Source organism: Leptodactylus fuscus, chromosome 4, assembly GCF_031893055.1.
Source record: "Leptodactylus fuscus isolate aLepFus1 chromosome 4, aLepFus1.hap2, whole genome shotgun sequence".
Lineage (NCBI taxonomy): Eukaryota > Metazoa > Chordata > Amphibia > Anura > Leptodactylidae > Leptodactylus > Leptodactylus fuscus.
This window is the reverse complement of record NC_134268.1, coordinates 108035895-108057276: the sequence shown is the minus strand read 5'-3', so window position 1 is coordinate 108057276 and position 21382 is coordinate 108035895. Positions and strand designations below refer to the sequence as shown.

The window sequence follows — 21382 nt, the reverse complement described above, 5'->3', positions numbered from 1 at the left end:
TTTAATAGTCCCACCATGGGGAAATTCAGTGTGTTACAGCAGCATGGATGATACAGTAATATATTACAAGAAAGAACACATACAAGCTCATAGCAGATAGAAAAAAGATACTAGGCATCATAGCAACTAGAAAAGGAAGAAGACTTCAGGATCATTTAGTTTTCAGTGCGGAGTGATCTTCGCTTAGTCTGATGTTGATTATACAGCCTGACCGTGGTTGGGAGGAAAGATCTTCAATAGCGCTCCTTCACACACTTAGGGTAAAGTAGTCAGAGGCAGTACTACAGTAGTACTGTCACAGTCTCATACATGGGATAAGAGTTGTTCTCCAGCAAGGAGCTCACCACAGACAGTCTCCTTCTGTCACCCACAACCTGTACTGGGTCCAGGGGTCTCCCCAGGACAGAGCTGGCCCTTCTAACCAGCCTGTCAAATCTATTTCTGTCCATGGCTGGTATGCTATTCCTCAGCAGGCCACTCCGAAGATATGCTTTATGGGAGTCCCTACACTTATGGACTTAGTCATTTACTGCCATGCTGGGATGAGTACAAGAAGTGGGGTATAATGGGAACCATGCAACCGGGAGAACAACAGTGGTAAGGAATTGATGCAGGGGAGTATAACTTGTTTAGTTTTATCTTTCAGACATTTTCAGGCCTTTGTGAAAAAATTTATATATGTAAACAAAACCTTTTGAAGAATACATATAAGTCATATGTAGCTTCATTCTGCAGTTATACTGTCTTACAAGACGTAACAGGCAGATGGATGTCTACCTACACAGATTTTTTTTTGCAGTATATGGGAGGGGGTTGTACATACACAACAGTATAACATTTACAAAAGTTTATATTTTATTTTAGGTACATAGGAGCAATAAAATACTTTGTGTATAGTTACATAAAATGATTCCTATTGTACTGTATATGCAATGCAATCTGCAGACAGCAATTTATAGAGTAGGAGGAGCTGAGCAGATCGATATATAGATTTGTGGGAATAGATTCAGTCTAACTTATTATTTTCATTGCCGCTTTTAGTATTGTTAGTAGTCCAGTGCGGGTCCTACGCGGTGCTTGTTAGCGTTTTCTGTATGCGCAGCCCATGCTGTGATTCATATATGGACTCTATGAAGAATAAGACACGCCATTTCTTCTGACATCTCCTGGTATGTCGTAATTCTGTAAAATAACAAATGTAGTCATTTCAATGCAAACTGTATATTTTTTATGGCTTTTTATAAAGTTCTATTACTGTCTTCACTTTCTAAAGCATGGAGGCTGAACACGTAATTTACCTCTACATTTCACTATAACAGTGTTCCAGCTGCATAACTGCCCATTAAAATGGATTATGATCTACAAAGGCCTCACTTCTTGACATCACTTTCCTATTCTATTTCTGGGCTAAAAATTCATTTTTATTGTAATACACAGTTAACACTCATCTGTCCTTCATAATCCCAGTAAAAATGTATAGTATTTGGCGGCTGTGAACTATGTCGCCGCAGCATTGTGTTTGCCGGAGAAACATCAGCATTCCATTAATCAGTATTGAATCTTTCAAGGTTTATTTATTATTGTGATGCACGTCTTTATTTCTGAATGATTTGACAGGCCTTCATATGAAACGTTTTCAGAAACGCCACAGAGAATATTGTTAGGTTTAAAGGATGGAACTGATGGCAAATTAAAGAACCAGCGTTGTGAAATGTGATATACATTAATAATGACATGGCTGGGTAGCAGGGGTATATGCACAGTCAACTATATCTTTTTTTATATGATATGTAAGTCTTTAATGATGATTATGGACATTGAAAATACTTAAAGCATCCTGTATCCTAAAATACTAGTTACCAATCTATCAGTATTTAATTTATGTATCATCCACATGTATATCTAATATATGTCGAGAGAACCAACACCAAGATCAGCGTTCCTACAGCCACAAGTCTTGCCAATCCAAGTCCCAGATATTGTACAGGAAGGTCACAACACCACAGTGGCAGCTTTAATCCAATAAAGAAAAGCAGTTTTTTTTCACCTGATGCAAACCTCTGTTGTGCTGTGACCTTCTTGTATGATATCCTCTATATAGCTATAAAAAAAATCTCAAAACAGAATAAAGAGATCACCTTTATCTTCACTTTTTAGAGTGCAGCCTCTGTTTTTTGGATCATTTATGTTAAGTGGGTTTGAGGTCTAAACCTTAGGAGGTGTTTTGCACCCACATATACAATGCAGTCATCCATCCATAAATATCTATTAATATCTTGTATGTAATATAAAAAAACAAAAAACTTGATAGTCTTCAGTAGTTGATACCTTTTTAATGGCTAACTAATAATGATGACAGATTACAACGTTTCGGAACCCTAGGCTCCTGTTGTAATCTGTCATCATTATTAGTTAGCCATTAAAAAGGTATGGAATACTGAAGACTATCAAGTTTTTTTTCTTGTTTTTTTTTTATATTTCCTACCCACTGGCTAACACGGTACGAGAACAAACATTTTCCTTATCTTGTATGTAAGAATTATTTGTATCTATGTATCATGTATCTATCTTATTGTTACATGTGCCAACTTCAGTCTTTGGAATAAATAGTCTTTAGGCTGAATCTCTACGCTAAAATTGGATACAAAAGGAAATACTTAAGAAGTACGTATACTTTACCTTCTTCTAATATAGGGAACATGATTCCTTATATTATTTCACTTTTAGTTTTATCTTATGGTATATTTATCGCAGGTGTTTGTAACCCATTACCAACCAACCATTTTTGAACATACCATTTTTTGTGTTGTTCGAAAGCCACACACCATAATTGTTTTATGTCAATGTAGTCTTTAATGGCACCATTATGGAATACATGAAATTTTGTGCGAAAGATTTGGGCAGGCATGCAAATTAAGAACGCTTTCAAAAATAGTTCATTTATTTCTATCATTTAAAGGGGCTCTATCATTGGGAAAAGTCATCTTTAACTGAGCACATCCTTGCATAGACTTTAGAAAGGTTATTCCACCCGTACCTTTTGTATGTAAATCGCCTCAGTGGTTTTTGAATAAGCCCATTTTTATTCATATGCTAATTAGCCTCTCGGTGCACCCCAGAAGTCTCATTGTGCACCCTCTGCTATTCTTTCCTATGTATGTGTACACCATAGGCTGCTGCTGCTGATGATGACTTCCTGCTTCCTGTTTGCACACACATATAGGAGAGAATAGCAGAGAGGAGGCTGCTGGGAACTTCCTGTGCTGGCTGAAAGCTAATTAGCATATTAATAAAAACTGGTTCATTCAAAAACCACTGAGGCAATTTACATACAAAAGGTAGGTGTGGAATAGCCTTTCTTAAGACTATGCATGTATGTGCTTAGTTAAAGATGACTTCTCCCAATGATAGAGCCCCTTTAACAAAATAAATCAGCAAAAAGCAATCTAAATCAAATAAATATTTGGCGTGACCACCTTGTCCTTAACCAAAGATTTTCTGAGAATATAGGATTGCTGAAATCTGTCTCTTTAAGTAATCCCAGACAGATTAGAAGATCTTGAGGTCAGGGCTTTTTACAACAAAACATTTTTTCTATACCTGCCTAGAACATTTGCACTGTATTGTATATCTCATCCCAGGAAGGTATAGAAAAAAACAGCAATTCTACATTGTTTACACTGTAAACTTTGCATAATTCACCATGTGGCTTAAATAACCTGATAAATCCATTCTCTGGGTTTTGCTGCCCAAACTCAAACTTGCATTTCAGGAGCAGCCTATTGGATCTAAGACTGTTTAAACTAAAGTTTATGAGTATGAAAGTGTGAGAGTGTGCATTTGTCTAAAGTGAGGAGTGTCTTAAAGGCTTTATTATCTCCTGATGAAATTTCCATAGCAAATTGAATGCGTGTTGGGGTTCTTGCTGCATATTCTACCTTGAGTTCTTCCATTTGTCCAGCATGTCTGTGGGTAAGCTTTTAGCTAATTATACTATTGTTTTTACAAATGTGCACACATATTGCTTTGTGGGTGGTACATATTTGGCAGATTGTGGTATTAGTAAAACTCATTATTACTGCACCACTGTTTGTGCATATCTGGTTTTACGGGGTTTCATTACATCTACCTACCCTTCCATGTATTTTATTTTATTCTATACATAGAGTTTGCAGTGACCCATTCTGGTTTATATCTATGTACTTACTGCATTACTTGGTGTGGGTTGACAGATTACTGAGAGGATTACATTCAATAGAGTATTATATGCTCCATGGTGCTGGAGATATTGGTACCGTTAGTTTCAGCACTGATATCTTGCCACTGCCAAAAAGGCAGGCCTTACAGCTCAGTGTCATTGTTGACCTGTGAAGAACGCCCCCCAGACAGTACTCTTCCATAACCTTGTACTGTCAGGTAGGGCGTTACTCACAGCCCAGTGATAATTTTCTGACAGTGGGGAGATATCGGTGCAAAAACTAATAGCACCGATATCTCTGTCCCCGGGGCGCATACTGGTAAAACGGTATATATTATGCTCCTCTTTAACCCCTTATAGACTAAGCCTAAAAGTACTTTATGGACCGGGCTTCATTTTTCAAAACTAAAATTTGTCACTTTATATGGCAATAATTTTGAGACACTATAACTTACGATATAAGTAATTTTAAGATTGTTTTTCATGACACATTATATTTCATGTTAATGGTAAACATTGATCATTTTTTTAATTACTATAAAAAATTTGAAATTTTTTTTAAAAAATCACAATTTTCAGAATGTGAAATGCTCTTCTTTTCAGACGGATAGATAGTCATACCACCCAAATACATATCTCTGCTTTATATTGGCATGCTCTTTTAACCATCCTTTAATTTATTTTGGACATTAGAAGGCTAAAATTGTAACAACGATTATTCCAGATTTACAAGAAAGTTTCCCGAACTAATTTCTTAGGGACCATTTAACTTCTGAAGGGGATTATAAAGGCCTATATATTAGAAAACCCCATAAATCCCCAGGAAAATAAAATAACCCCCAAATATTTTTTAATTACATAAATAACAAGAGACTTAAATCTGAGACTGTGATCCTTGTCAAATCTGGGCGCACTGGTGGAAGAGGATGAGGAAAAAGGCAAATCTATTAAATGTCATGTTATCTAAAGTATTTACACAGATAAATGCAAAGATGGATGATATGACTAAGGATTAAATTGTCCATTAAATTTCACCTGCTAAACTCAGGAGGAAATGCAGAGGCATCTTACAAACACTAGGATAGACAAATCACTGGTTCCTGTTAATATCCATCCCCGATTTTTGAAGGAATTTAACACAGTGATAGACAGAGCCCTATTTCTAATTTTCAAGGACTCTATAGAAACATGGTATGTCACACAAGACTGGGGTATAGTAAATTTTGTCCCAATATACGTAAATGGGTCAAAAAGGGATCCCAGAAACTATAGACCTGTAAGTCTAAACTCAGTGGTGGATAAAATATTTGAAGGTTTTCTAATAAATGTTATACTGGCAAATAATGTTATATCCCCACAGCATGTATTTATGTAGAAACGGTCCTGTCAGACTAATCTGATTAGTTTCTATGAGGAGGTCAGTTCAAGGCTGGACATGGGTAATGCAGTGGACGTTGTGTATCTGGACTTTTCAAAGGCTTTTGATACTGTACCACATAAAAGATTGGTAAACAAAATGAGTATATTGAGACTGGGGAAAACATATGTTTTTGGGTTCACAACTGGCTCATTGATAGGAACCAGAGATTCTTGTTAATGGCTAATATTCAGACTGAGTCACAGTCACCAGTAGGGTGTTTATTAATGACCTGATAGAAGGTTTACAGAGCAGGGTTTCCAAATTTGTAGGTGATACTAAACCCCTGGTGGAGGTAGTAGAATATTTGAGGACAATTTGGGAAAGCTGGAAGCATGGGCAGAGACTTGGCAAATAAAGTGTAATGTAAGGTTATGCATTTCAAAATGAATTCTTATGTACTCGATATTAAATTATTGGATAAGCCTGCCACTGAAAAAGATATGGATAGTAAACTTACGTTTAGCAACCAATGCAGAGAGCTTCTGCCAAGGCAAATAAAATTATGGGATGCATCAAATGTGGCATAGATTATGCTGACCATAGACTATGAAGAACATAGTTATGCCTCTATACAAATCACTGGTATGGCCACCCATAGACTATTGTGCACAATTAGGGGCCCCACTGTATAAGGACATAATTGAACTAGGGAGAGTGCAGAGAAGGGCAACCAAAATAACTAGGAAAGTGAGTGGATTGGTCATTCAGCTTAGAATAGACGTTCAAACAGAGGAATTTGATGCAGATTTGCAGGCAGATTTCACCCCTGAATCTTTGCCAAATTCTGCCTAGATTCAGCCTCCCATTGTTTTCAATGAAAATAAATAAAAAACTATTATAATGAAAAAATAAGCTTCCTGGTCAATCTTGCCGCAAATTCTGTGGCTTGAGAATCCCTGATGATTAGCCCTTTTCATCTGGGACTAATCAGTGGGGGAAATCTGCAATGGAATTCCAATACCCTGCATCAGTATCCCATCGCAGGTAGCCTGCAGGCAGAAAACGGTGGCAGAAAATGAAGAGGAATTCTTTCTCCATGTGAACTTACCCTAACTATTATTTTTCTGTCCACGGAATTCTGTGGGGGCTTTAAGTTGTTTTGCTAAGAGACCGGACATTTTTATTGGTGCCATTTTGGGAAACAACATTCTTTGGATCTTTTAATAAAGTCTTTTTGGTGGCTGACTAAAGTTTGCGATTCTGGCATTTTTTTTATTTTTTACGCTGCTAAGCATGCAGGGAAAATAATGTTACAGTTGCATTCATTACTCAGGTCCTTAGTACTCAATATTTATTTTTGATTTTTTTTTCCTTTTACATTTTGGGACAGGGATTCATGTTTTACAGTTTTTTTGTTTTGTTCTGTTTTTTTTTTGTTTTTTTTTTAATAAAACTTAAAATAACTTCAACTACTTTTTAGCCCCCCTAGGGAACTTGAACTTGCAAAATCTTTTGATTGCATACATTGTACAACGTACTACATTGTTTATGCTGTCAGTATGAAACTGACAGGTAGTCTATTAGACTGTGCCTTTGGCAAGGCCTATAAGGATACACTGAAGGCAGGCCTGGGGACCTTCATTAGCCCCTGCCTGCCATGTAACAGCAGCCACAGGAGTGCCCATGCCTCATTGTGGGAGCCCCATCCCTCTTGTCCCATTTACCCTCTTAATATTCACATTAAAATTGCAAAAACCCTTCTGATATTGTCCCTTTTTTATTGCAGATTTTGAATTTATGGCTGAAATAAATATTACTGGCACAATTCTGGTCCTTTATATGCATTTTAACCCTTTAGTGATCTAACAGATTTAGGGGAGCCCTAAAACACTAATTTTCAGGCCCTTGGGGGAGCCCAAAAACATTAATTTTGAGCCCCTTGGGGGAGCCCTAAAAAATATTTTTCAGGCCCTTGGGGGAGCCCTAAAACATTAATGTTTTTTTTAACTATTTACGGTGAAGGTGGTGGTGTTGGAGGAGGAGGACGAGGACAAGGAGGAGGATGAGGAACTTGTGTGCTGGCACAGACACATGGAATTGTGTCTCGTCAGTACTGTGGATGGGACATTCTGGTTGCGGGTCCACAATATCTGTTATCCACCCTGGTATAAGTTCCTGGTGCTCAGGCCTCATCAGCACTATATCCTGCACCCCGCTTGATGTTGTGCCACTGCGGGCTGCCCCTCTCCAGTATATAATCGGAGTCGAGCTACTGCGCCTGGATCCCCAGCTGGATTTCCTCGTCCTCGTCCCCTTGTGCTACTGACGAGGGGCACTGCTGGCAGCCCCTCTCCAGTAGTTGGAGTGTGGACTGGATCCCCAGCTAGATTTCCTCGTCCACATCCACGTCCTCCCCCTCTTGTGCTACTGACGAGGGGCACTGCTGGCAGCCCCTCTCCAGTACCTGGACTGTGGACTGGATCCCCAGCTAGATTTCCATGTCCACGTCCTCTCCCCCTTGTGCTACTGACGAAGGGCACTGCTGGCAGCCCGTCTCCAGTAGCTGGACTGTGGACTGGATCCCCAGCTGGATTTCCACATCCACGTGCCCGCCCCCATCCCTTGATGCTATTCTGATGCATCATTGGCAGGTTCAGTGTATGTGTACACTCTACCTGCACTATAGCTCTGAAAAGAGCTGTTGTTTTTCACTTTTCCTGCCTAGCACAAGCTAAACTTTCTCTCTCACCCTGCTCACAATGTCTTTCCCTAGCTCTCCAAACCGCATCTGAGACGAATATAGCTGACACTATTCTTATAAATTGGAGGTCACCTGATTTCGCCACCCAATGACTTTTTCCTTATTTTTTTTTATGCCTTTGTTTTCCTGTTTCCTGTGCCACCTTCCCTGCACAGTTATTGGTGCAAAAAAAGTGCCAGGGAAGGTGGGAGGGCATACAATTTTTTACTGCGTTTATCACGTGGTATTCGATTGGAATTGAATATCTTGAATATCTACTCGATCGAACGGTAGTCGCTCATCTCTAATTACAGTGTCTCTGAAAGACCTGTATTTGGGGTGAACAGTAATTCACTTAGCTCAAGCCTCGAATTCTGCTCACCCAAAACTGAAGGAGGGTTAAATACCATGGTCTCTATTCACTGCAGTATATAAAGAGTTAAATGTCTAGGATTGTAGGTTTTCCAATCCTGGCCACTAAGAAGAGGTTCCCAACTGTGACTAAATAGCCAGGCACCAACTTCACACACAGGAGACTCCTCCATGTCCCTCTCCAGATAACATAGAAAGTCATTGCATAAAATTGTAGATTTTTTAACCACAATTGCTCAATGTTGTTCCAAGGCTCTACTACTGTTTCAGCATAAGGGTATATTCACACAAGAAGAATATCAAGCTGAGTTTGAGGAGATTGCCAGTGTTGTTGAAGACACTTCCCTCTTGAATATATTTGAAGGTTCTGCTTATGCCCCCTTTTCCCTTCTTTCCTGTCTCGCCTAATATAACGTAGTCTATTACATTTTCTTGTCTGTATGGTTCTGTATGTTTGACAAACAATTGCAGGGATCTAACCCTGCTAGAAAGTAAAAAAAAATATATACTTGAAATAAAGTTATGATTAAGATTATGGCCATATAACATGCACGCCTAATGTGGTTTTGCTAAAGTATAATTGCTACTACTTTAATTGGGGTATTTGCTTATAATATATTATACTTTTTCCTGTATTCCAAAAAAGCATTATTTAACACCACTGTTATTATTGCTGAGGCTAAACAGGCTCCCAAGATATGAGTAGAAAATAATTAATATGGTCTGCTGGAGGCAAGCAAAATGGATGTAAACACCGAGGTAGGGATAGATAACATTTTATTGCATATTAGACAAAACGTTAAATGGTCTTTAATAAGTAAATACACCAGAGCAGATTCCTATTTTACTAGTGCTCATGTATAATGCATTATTAGATGTTTTTTTTCTCCCAGTTTGGCAAATCATCTGCACATAAGATCTGTCTCCCAGAGAAGTACCCGTAGGAACATTTGAGCATTGCTGCTCTGTGCTGTGTCTGTAACTCTAGTAGAGCTGAATGGGAGCTACGGAAACAGTATAGCACATCTAGATACACTACTTCCATAACTGTGAAGTAACGCTAAGTTCACTCTAGTGTTTGGGATTCTGTCCTTCAGGTCCACTTGGAGACGCAAAAAATGGAAACCCTATACGCATAAAAAGCAGTTACACATGAAAACTGCAGAGAAAAAAATTCTGCTTCCATCTCTTTTCTTTCCTTGTATTTAAAGCATAATGGAGGGCAGCATTTCATTCTGAGACTTAAACGTTAACATGAACTTAACGCTATAGAAACAGCATAGGTTACCACTGACTTTGTTTGCAGTGATGTCATGAAGGAGAGACCTGGACTGGAAACGTATTATCTTGCAATGAATCCAAGTCTTGTTTGGTATTCAACAACGGTCAGGTTCGAGTATAGAGGGCTTGTGGTGAGTGCTTCAATCCTGCCTTCAATCCTGTGAAGCGGCATACTACCCCAAATGCTGAACCATCACGTACAACAGCCTAGTAGCGATACAAGGGACACTTAACAGTTTATGATATGTGTAAGACATCCTGTGACCAAATGTTTTGCCTCTCATAATAGGCATTTTTCAGCAGGATAATGCTCACCCACACACAGCAAGGGTTTCATAGGATGTCTCTGTCAGATTGCAACACTTTATTGGCATGCCCAGGTTGCCAGATTTATTGCCAATTGAGCATTTATGGGATTAGTTGGCATGCCAACTTTACCATCCTGTAAGTGTGCAGGATCTACAAACCCAGCTCCAATATATATATGGGCATATTTGTTTGTATTGGTTTTCAATGGGTACTCCAGTTTCTTTAAACATTCCAAAGACTTACTGATTGAGCATTTAGATTAGAATTTAGAACACTAAGTTTTTTTGTTGTTCTTTGATAAATTGGGCTTATTATTAGATTGTCTAGATCAGTGGTTCTCAACCTTTCTAATGCCGTGACCCCGCAATACAGTTCCTCATGTTGCGGTGACCCCATTCAGTTTGGAACACGCATCCATAATGGCGTGCGTTCCAGCTGAATAGCGCTGCTGCAGATAGTAGCGCGTCTTCTCAGTGGTTAAAGCCATCAGAAATATGTATTTTCTGATGGCTTTAGGCATACCACGCAACTTTTGAAGATTAGAAAGAGGGAGAAAATATGCAGCACGTGGCGAATTTAGCTCGGCCCAATTTTATGTTGACTCCGCCCATTCTCATTCATTTTTCATGTGCTCCCACACAGTATAATCCTCCTACCGTCACCCGTACATTATATGTCCCCCCCGTCATCTCTCCCCAGTTTCATATAACCCCTTCATCTGCCCCCAGTTTCATGTCCCCCCTCCATCTCTGCCCCCAGTTTCATGTCCCCCATCTCTTCCCCAGTTTCATGTCCCTCCATCTCTGCCTCCAGTGTCAAGCCGTACCCCCCCTTCATCTGCTCACAGTTTCATGTCCCCCATCTCTTCCCCCAGTTTTATGTCCCCATCTGTTCCCCAGTTTCATGTTCCCCCATCTCTGCCCAGAGCTTCATGTCCCTCCATCTCTGCCCCCAGTGTCATGCTGTCCCCCCCTTCATCTGCCCACAGTTTCATGTCCCTCCAAATCTGCCCCCAGTGTCATGCCGTCCCCCCTTCATCTGCCCAGAGCTTCATGTCCCTCCATCTCTGCCCCCAGTGTCATGCCGTCCCCCCCTTCATCTGCCCCTTCATTATGTTCCACATTAATGTTTAAAAGAACAACAAAAAATAAAAACACTTACACTCACCTTCCAACGCTCCCCCGCTGCCCACTCAGTCTCGCTCACTCATATAGTTGTAGTCGCGATGTGACGTCATCACATCGCGGCTACACATACAGAAGCCGCAGCACAGCATTAAAGCAGGAACTGGCTGTGTCAGCTCCTGCTTTAATCGCCTGTGTTTTCAACTCCTCAGCGTCCTCCGGGCGTCGATCAGTTGAAACCGGGACATACCTCCCACCGACCGGGACGGTTGGGATGTATATGACAACCCCTGTGTTTTGGTCGTTCGACCCCCGCTGGGGTCGCGACCCACAGGTTGAGAACCGCTGGTCTAGATGAAAATTGACATAATAGTTCTTGGCACATTTACAGTGCATGGTGTCACAAGCTGGACCATGCCCTTTACCTGACAGGAAAAGAAAAATGCCCGCCCCACTCTCTGTCTGTCTTTTTGGAACCAATAAACGAATATTAATTTATTTAAATTTTGGTTTCCTTGGATTCCATCCAGTGGTGCTCCCATTCCATCCTGATTTTTTGTTTTCTCCACTCCCTTTACCCAAGAGGTCGCAACCCGTTCATGGCGGGCTGCAAAAGATGAAAAACGATCTAAAAATCTTGATAAATATAGGGTACAGTATGTAAGACTTTTTTAGGTGTAAATTATGCCAAAATTCGGATGCAGTTTCTGTGATAAATCTCCCCCAATGTCTGTAAAGCTTTGAAAAATATGTTGGCGCTAAATATTTAAGAGAAATAATAAATACTTATGAGTAATCTTTATATGATGCTAACATCAGTGGCGTAACTACCATGGTAGCAGTGGTAGCGGCTGCCACAGGGCCCGGGACGTTAGGGGGCCGGTGATAGCCGCTACCGCTGCGGTTCTCTTTTTTTTAATAGGGCGTTTAATAGGCCGTTATGGGCCCTATTTACTTACCGATCCTGGCTGGGCCGGGATCAGTAAGTGACACTACGGGCCCCACAAACACTATCACTATACACAGGGGTCTTTGCAGACCCCCGAGTATAATGATCGGAGGCCCGGGGGAGGTAAGAAACATAAAAAAACACTGTTACTTACCTCTCCACGATCAGGTCTAGTTGTCTGACGTCTCTGATGTCACATGAACCCGGCCTGTATCCCGGGTCATGTGACGTCCGACGTCATTGAAGAAGGACGACAGCCAAGGCCGACAGCGTAGGAGCCAGGGGACAGGTAAACAACAGTAGTTTTTTATGTTTTTATTCCCCCGGGTGTCCGATTATTATACTCTGGGGTGTGAAAAGACCCCAGAGTATAATAATTGTTTATGGGTGTCCACAGTGGAGCATACTACTGAGTGCAGGGGCCACTAAGGGACATAATACTGTGTGCAGGGGCCACTAAGGGACATAATACTGTGTGCAGGGGCCACTAAGGGATATAATACTGTGTGCAGGGGTCACTAAGGGACATACTACTGTGTGTAGGGGCCACTAAGGGACATAGTGTGTGCAGAGGCCACTAAGGGACATAATACTGTGTGCAGAGGCCACTATGGGACATAATACTGTGTGCAGAGGCCACTATGGGACATTATACTGTGTGCAGAGGCCACTAAGGGACATAATACTGTGTGCAGAGGCCACTATGGGACATTATACTGTGTACAGGGGCCACTAAGGGACATTATACTGTGTACAGGGGTCACTAAGGGACATAATACTGTGTACAGGGGTCACTAAGGAACATAATACTGTGTGCAGGGGCCACTAAGGGACATAATACTGTGTGCAGGGGCCACTAAGGGACATAATAGAGCGCGCAGGAATGCGGAGGAGGGGGTCAGTCGAGGTCTTCGGGGTCAGTGTCGGTTTGGGGGGGGGGGGGCTATGTCAAAAGTTCGCCACGGGGCCCCGCCATTCCTAATTACGCCACTGGCTAACATATATTGTGTGATTTCAAATTTTTAAGCTTCATAAATGCAGCCAGGTCTCATAAATACAGCCTGTGAGTCCTGTTCCCCACCATCCTAACAGATTAACTGACGGCTCTCCCTGGATACAGGCTGTAAGAATTGTGAAGGATCACTAGAATATATCCACATATGGGAAATTTGTTTCACATATTTCTGAGACTAAATGTCAGTTCCAAACATGTGGAGCCCGTTGCTTCTGCGGCTTAAGCAATGATTACCCCAGTGTGTTCTATATAGTTTCTTTATACAGTGAAAAACACCAATGTGAGCAAATCCTCCAAAGCATAATACATTTAAAGAGGACCTGTCACCACGGATATGACTGTTTCAGTAAATACTTGGACAACCCACAATGTAACAATTTTGGATTATCTTTTATTACACCTATATGCTGTGACATTCCTCTGTTAGGGAGCATTCACACGGAGCAACGCCGGGTGTGTATTACAGCCGTACACGCCGGCGCTTCGGCAGGCTGCTGAACACTTCCCATTCACTTCAATGGGAGCGCTCGTAACGGCAGCGTTACAAGCGCTCCCATTGAAGTGAATGGGAAGTGTTCAACAGCCTGCCGTAGCGCCGGCGTGTACGCCTGTAAAACACGCCCGGCGTTACTCCGTGTGAATGCTCCCTTATGCTTTCTAGAAATTTCTAGACTGATATTGTCCAATCAGTGCTGGCTTTCTCATAGGGGAATGGTAACACTCAAACAAACGGCAAATCAGAGTCCTAAGGCTACATTCACATCAATATTTTGCAAATCGGCCCTGTTTTGTACCGGAAGGGTGCGCGTTTTCATTGACCCCTCATACATTTGAGTGTATTCAAGGATCTGTGAAAACAGCTAAAAATAGGATGTGAACTTAATGCAGTCATGTGATGGCCGTTAAAGAAATGGCTGTCACATGGCCGATTTACACTGTGATGTGAATGTAGGTTAAAAAAAAAAATATCCAGCATCTCATGGGGAATGCAAGTATTTTCTAAAACAGACACGTCAGGAGTGGTCACGGGTGCTCTAATGCAATTTATTACATTTTATTTATTTTTTTTATCATTAATAATAGATTAATTATTGTCTTAAATGTCATAGAGATGCATTGCTTATGATTGTATGACAGTAGGCTATGCATTATGCAATAAACTACATCCCAAGTTTACCATTGCTAAGGTCGTTGCTTTAACAATGTTTATCGATCCTATTCAGGGCAAGGAAAGGAGAAAATAAGCAAAAAAATAATAATTTCTGCTAAGAGCCATAGAAAGGAATGACATACCCTTCATCTTGCAGGTCATAGATCTAGCAAGCACATGCAAAGTCAAGTGCTCTGCACTGCTATTAACATTGAGTGCATCTTCCTGGCATCAGTAAACATTAGCTGTAAGCGTTTAGGGCATGCGGCAATTGTCTAAATGCTGATTTCAGACATAATTACCTCAAGATAAGTATTTCTTAATGTGAAGTGTGGCCTTTTTTTGAGAAAGCAATACACCTATACTATATGCTGAGCATTTGTTTCCTCTGATGTTGATCAATATCAATGCACATTATAAGCCAAATCAATCTTATGTTGAAATGTATACAAATCAATACATCTCTGAATTTCACTCCTTGCAGTGGATATCTGGACTGCATGAATAACATTAATATTTATACACACTGCAATACCTGCTATTATTGTGCAATGTGAGAGCTACACTTCAGCTTCATGCTATGTAATGCTTCCCACATATAGCAATATCAGCCCCCACAAACTAACGTCATCCCAGTCTGTGGGTTCTAGTACAAGTAAAATTACATTCCAATTACAACGGCTGATGTTTATTTGCTAGACCTCACTAGAATATAAGACATTGCTTAGGTAATAGCAGGGATCTGCCCCCTGTTACAAGTTGTGAAAGCCTCCTAATTTTGTGAAATAACACATTATCAAAAAGATGAGTACTCTGCATCTTCTCAACCGATTCTTTGAACTAATTGTATAAATGTAAAATATTCAATAAAATCAGAATTCAAAACAAAACAAAAAGATGAGGCACAGATGACATCATATTTATTAAACTTAGTGCCAATGATCATATTAACACCATTAAATATAATCCATTTTGATGTACAAAATGCCTGTGTTGTATATGGAGACCAGGATACAGTTTTCAACAAGGAATAAGGAAGCAATAATGGAACCTACAGGGGCAGTGATGTAACTAAAGACTCACACGTCCTGGTGCAAAGCCTGGCTATCAACTTCTCCTCACAACTATCAGGCATGTACAATCTTTATCTTTTAGCACAATTTATATTTCCCTTTCCTTCTCTAGCTAGGCCTAGCCCACCATGAAAACTTACAGTATGTCTTATTTTGTGCCACTGCTTCCCCACAGAATTCTTCCTTGACCATATGCTGCTGAGCAGTTGCTAATTTTTTTTCCAAACGAAGGGTTAATTTCCTCCTGAAGGCTGTATCATGAATCTTCTCACTCCAGGGCACCAGAGGGCAGGAGTATTAAAATTACAGTTCACAGACTTGGGAAGAATATGCAAATCTGTCTCCCAAGATGTAAACAGGGAGACAGTGCCTCTGTTTGCTGCCCTCTATAGCAAGCAACCCTGAACAACATGCCCGACTTCCCAGAAGCCTTTGCTGCATGATGCGAGGTTATAACCAAATCAGTTTCTCAGCTACGGACGGCACCGTTTCTGTCTCTTTGGACGTCATCAGCGCAGCACAGAGAGAACTGATTTGGTTTAAGTGAGAGGCTGTGAGACCAGATTGTGGGGATAACGTCACTCCTTAGGGAGAGACCACCTTCTCAGGTGTGTGGAGACTTATAGCCATAGTTCACAGACTGTCAGCCATCAAAGGAAATCAGAAAGTTTATCAAAGATCCTTATCCAGCCTTAGGGTTAGTTCACACGGGGAAAGGGGGGCATATTTTGGTTCTGATTTTAAAGCTGCATCAGAATAGGACCAAAATACGCCTGCCGCGACTTCCGACAGTCCCGGTACGCCGGTCCGGAGTAGGCCCAAATGAATTTGCCCAGTCCAGGGCGTGCTGCCACGAAGCGGAATCCGCCTGAAGAAAGGGCAACTCGCTTATTTTTTCCCGGAAAAAAGTAAGCTAATGGTCTTCATAAACCACTATTGTGAGGGGGTGGTTTATGACGTGGATTCAGTGCCAAAATATGCCCCCTCTTGCCCCGTGTGAACGAGGCCTTAGTATAATGAGGGTAATCTTTGGACCCTTTGGCCTCTTGGCCTGGTGGCAGCTGTGACCAATGCAAAGCCTACACCACTGTTTAGCGGACTGGTAAAGGGCGTATTACTTCTTTTATTATATTATACTATTCAGATCCAAGGCACATCCCTGCAGTACCCATATCTGCCACTACTAAAGTACAGTGAGTGAGCGACACAGCTGATCTTCTGTGGAGCTCCTGACATTCGGGCCCCCACCAATCTTTATTATTATTGTTTATTTATATAGCACCATTAATTCCATGGTGCTTTACATTTGGGGGTTACATACAGTACACAGAATATACAGGTAGATATAATACTAACAATGACCGACTGGCACAGTGGGGTAGAGGGCCCTGCCCGCGAGGGCTTATAATCTATGAAAAGCTTATGATAAGGATAGGCTATCAGCAAGTAAAAGGTAGATGACCCCTTAAAAACTCATCCACTTTGCTGATATTGTACATTGCAGCAGATTAGCCACTGGATATACAGTACATTGTAAAATATTGTTTGTGGGTATTGCTGCATGTTCATTTTCTTGTACAATAGCTGAATAAATTCTATGATTGCAGAGATTAATCAGTAACAACCAAGAAAAAGTCCTTAATGTGTTACAACTAATGGAACAAATTTCTGTCTGTCACATCCAATCGCTTTAGTAACACAGATCCACTGGGGACTTTAATGGAGGAAAATACAGCATAAATTATTTGTGTAAAGAAACCATGAAATAGTATTGTGAGCATAAAGTGTGCCATAAAAGATAATATAGGATATAGGGTGATTTACAGAATCTGTTACTGTGAAAAACCACATATATTATTACATTGATTATAATTCTATATGTTATTATAGAATGTAGTATTGATGTGTGTGGTTATGCACTGTGGGAGTGGTGGGACACAGAGCCCTGTGTGGGTTAAAGTGGATGGCCCCAACAATTTTGATGGGATTGCCAATAACCTAATGTATTTTGGGGATTCCCGACTCTCTAGAATTCAGTTGTTGGGGCAAGGAATGGCCAGTTATGTTGACTTTCTATATATTCTGGATCATTTTGTTCTTAAGTAAGATCAACCCGATAATCAGCTGTTTACTGCCCTCTACTGATACAAGCATACTGAGGCAAACATATGTGCATATGGGGTGGGGGTGTCATCAAATACATGTCATCCCAACAAGCATGTACTGTACCTAGGTTAAAACCTAGAACTCTGTTTTGCTAGAGATGTTAAAAGTAAGGTCACACACAACAAAAGTAACAACAAATGAAAATTGCGCCATCTCAACATTCTACATTTATATGTTTTTTTTTTCCTAAATCATTTCTGAATTAAAATATTATGAATATGCAGTAAATCCCAGGAATAAAACCTGAAGTAGACGTTTTGCACTTTTATATCAGGGATTCAGCGTAAGATTGGAAAGTGCTGATGTGAGACGGAGAAACAGAGACATATTTTATCTGAAATCCCATCCCTACCGTCCATATATTGATCACCTCTTTCTTTGAGACTTTATGAAATGATTGTTTCTGCTATTGTTGCAAAAATAAAAGCAGAAAAAGCTATGGACTTCTATTTGCAAAGAAGCAGGAAAATTGATTATGCACATTTAGAGAGAGATTGAATAGGGTGGAATTAGGGGATATACTGTACATAGATTTTGTGACAAGGACTGTGACCTCTGGTAGTTTATTATTGAGAAAACAAATAGCATCTGCTACAGCAGTCAATAGAAAGGAGAGAATCAAAAGGAGCTATTTAGAATGTTGTTTAACCCTTGTAAACTTGGAAGGTGCCCTGATGTCATTGGCAAGTCAATAAGTTGTGAAAACTAAGTAAATGACCTAATTGTGAAGATGTGCTGTACTCTGCCAGCCACAATGCTTTCTCTTCAATAACACCCCGATTCTTATCATCAATGGAGCTTTTCTGTTGTTACCATATTTATCTGATTGAGTGTCCAGAGAAAAATTATTCATGTAGCCATTTACACAGAGTCATCTGTGCCAGTTGGCTATTATTGATAAAATAGTGTGCAGTGATATTGCAGGAATACTAAAGTGGCAGATCTAAACCCGGAGACCAACTCCTATCCGCGGTCCCGAAGTCCTGATCTCTTCCATTAGCTGCAGCAGGGATCGGTTATTATCCCTGCAGCCTTCACATGTGAGGCTTCTTGCTCAGGCAGCAGGGATGATTGCCGATCTCTGCTACCACATAGTGTAAGGGACCAGGGCTAGGGGGCAGAGGGCAGGAGATGAATGTTAATTATTAGAAATGAGCGAGTAGTACTCGATCGAGTAGGTATTCGATTGAATACTACGGTATTCGAAATACTCGTACTCAATCGTGTACCACTTGCTGTTCGAATGTAAAAGTTTGATGCAGAACCAGCATTGATTGGCCGAATGCTATACAGTTGGCCAATCAACGCTGGTTCTTCTCTTACCTTTAGAAGTCTTCTCCGTGCAGCTTCCCCACAGCGTCTTCCGGCTCTTCATTCACTCTGCCAGGCATCAGGCTTGGGCAGAGCCGACTGCGCATGTCCGCTTGTAGTGCATGCGATGCCTGGCAGAGTGAATGAAGAGCCGGAAGATGCCGCGGGGACGCTGCAAGGAGAAGACTTCTTGGAGGATCCAGCCCGACCCTCACTCGTGGACTTGGTAAGTATAATTTGAATCTTGCCTACCCCTGAAACCAGCATTTTCCCCCCATAGACTATAATAGGGTTCGATATTCGATTCGAGTAGTCGAATATTGAGGGGCTACTCGAAACGAATATCGAACCTCGAACATTTTACTGTTCGCTCATCTCTATTAATTATGTGTGGGGATACTAATGGGTAATTATACTGTGTGGGGCTAAGGAGCATACCATGAGAAGGCGCAGTAATGGGACATTGAACTGTGTATGGCACTAATGACCTATTAGTGTCCCCCACAGTATAATTCTTCTTAGTATTTCCACGCACAGTATACATCTTCTTAGTGCCTGAGCATACAGTATAAAGCTCCTTAGTGGACCCCACACACAGTATAATGCTCCTTAGTGCCCCCACGTATAGTATAACGCTCCTTAGTGGACGCCACCTACAGTATAATGCTCCTTAGTGCCCCCATACAGTATAATGCCACATTAGAAAATATTTTTTCTAATTATTTTTGTGCGTCTTACAGTCAGACGCATAATTTTGTCTGAAAAATACTGTAAATACTGGATGTGTTCAGCTACTGTTCAGCTTAGACCTTTACTTGATGGCAGACCCCAGTCAACAGACCTTTGCTAAAAATAGCTGAGCACCCCGGTCTGTTGTATGAAAACCACAGTGTGAATAAGCATAAGCTGTATATACAGTATTTTTAATTAAAACTAAAAATTTGGACCGATTTATTATGTATAGTAAGACAGTTTTCTGGAGCACAAGGCATGAAAAACTCATACTTTTTGTCGCACATGACTGCACAAAAAATGGTGCTTTTTCACTCTTAATAATTCTGGCACATCTCATGGCAGTGATTAAAAATGACACTCAATGTGTTTTTCTTATTGCTGCCATTGCAGTCTTATGGATTTTTCAGTATAAAATATAAGTTTTTTTCCAGTTACTGGTATTTGTTCAACAATATTTGTATAGATGTGCCCAGGGTGCACTATGAAAAGGGTATTCTAAAGTACTCTATTATATCTGTGATTGTATATCAATTTTCCTCAAGGCTGTGACCGGTCATATGGCAACTTTAATGCTTACATGTGCCATACACTAAATACCTTTGCAGTCAAGAAGGTAGAGACGATCAGGAAAATAGTTACACTGGTTGTTCCCTAATCCCAGTCTGTGCATCTGACACAGCTCCAACCACTGTCTATATAAGGGGCCAAAATGATTGTTTCCATCAATAGTAAATTTAATCATGCTCCCTTGGCAGATTGGCATTATTACTAGATATGAATTGGACAGTTATTATTTGGAGTAAATCAATTTTCCAGAAAAAAATTGGTCCTACTGTAGCAAAGCATTTCTGTCTTATCTTGATAATGCACGTTGGGGATGTGTTTAGTACAGTAGACCCTTAGTGGGTCTCATTCACCCAGTTCATGGTGTCTCTAATAGAGGTTAAAAGGGTTGTAAATAGCACTTATCCTTATCCAAAGGATGGAGAATACTGTAAGTGTGTGACCATGAAATAGTGATAGTGTGAATATACTGTATGTCCACTGCTCCCTTCACTTCTATGAGATTCAGAGAGATGACCAAGTACAACTCTTTTTTTTTTTAGTCCATTAGAAGTGAAGCAATGATCATGCATGTACATCTCCAGTCCATTTATGTAGGGAACTTGGGAACCCTTATGCTTGTAATCTCCAGTAGTCACATCCGTAGAGATTAGACTCTTATCGCCTAGAGAATAAGCTCTTTTGGTGGAAATGTCCCTTCAAGCTGTCCATACAAGGTAGTCTAAGGCTAAGACTACACAACAACATTTGTTTTGTGACTTGAAATATCAAGTCGGGGGACAAAAAAAGGCATTAATTTCTATAGTGTTATATGTGTCACGTCTGGGGGTTTTTACAGTCATTAAACATAGTTAATGACATGCACTATCTGTGTCCATGAAAACACACCTAGATAGTGTGTTGTGAACAGACCCAATAAAATTCATGGCTACTACAATGGTTGCTTCAAAAGTGACTGTCGAATGGCCATTATTCACTGCCATGTAAATAAGGGTCATTCATGTACTTGCACAGAAAGACATGGCCGTTTTTCAC

The 21382-nt window shown here is 40.6% G+C and overlaps 1 protein-coding gene across 2 annotated transcripts in view; it reads left to right on the top strand.

The window, feature by feature from the left end:
* Positions 1-21382, top strand: part of LOC142200507 (cadherin-6-like) — a 276070-nt gene that overhangs the window by 164367 nt on the left and 90321 nt on the right. The gene's annotated exons all lie outside the window — the stretch shown is intronic.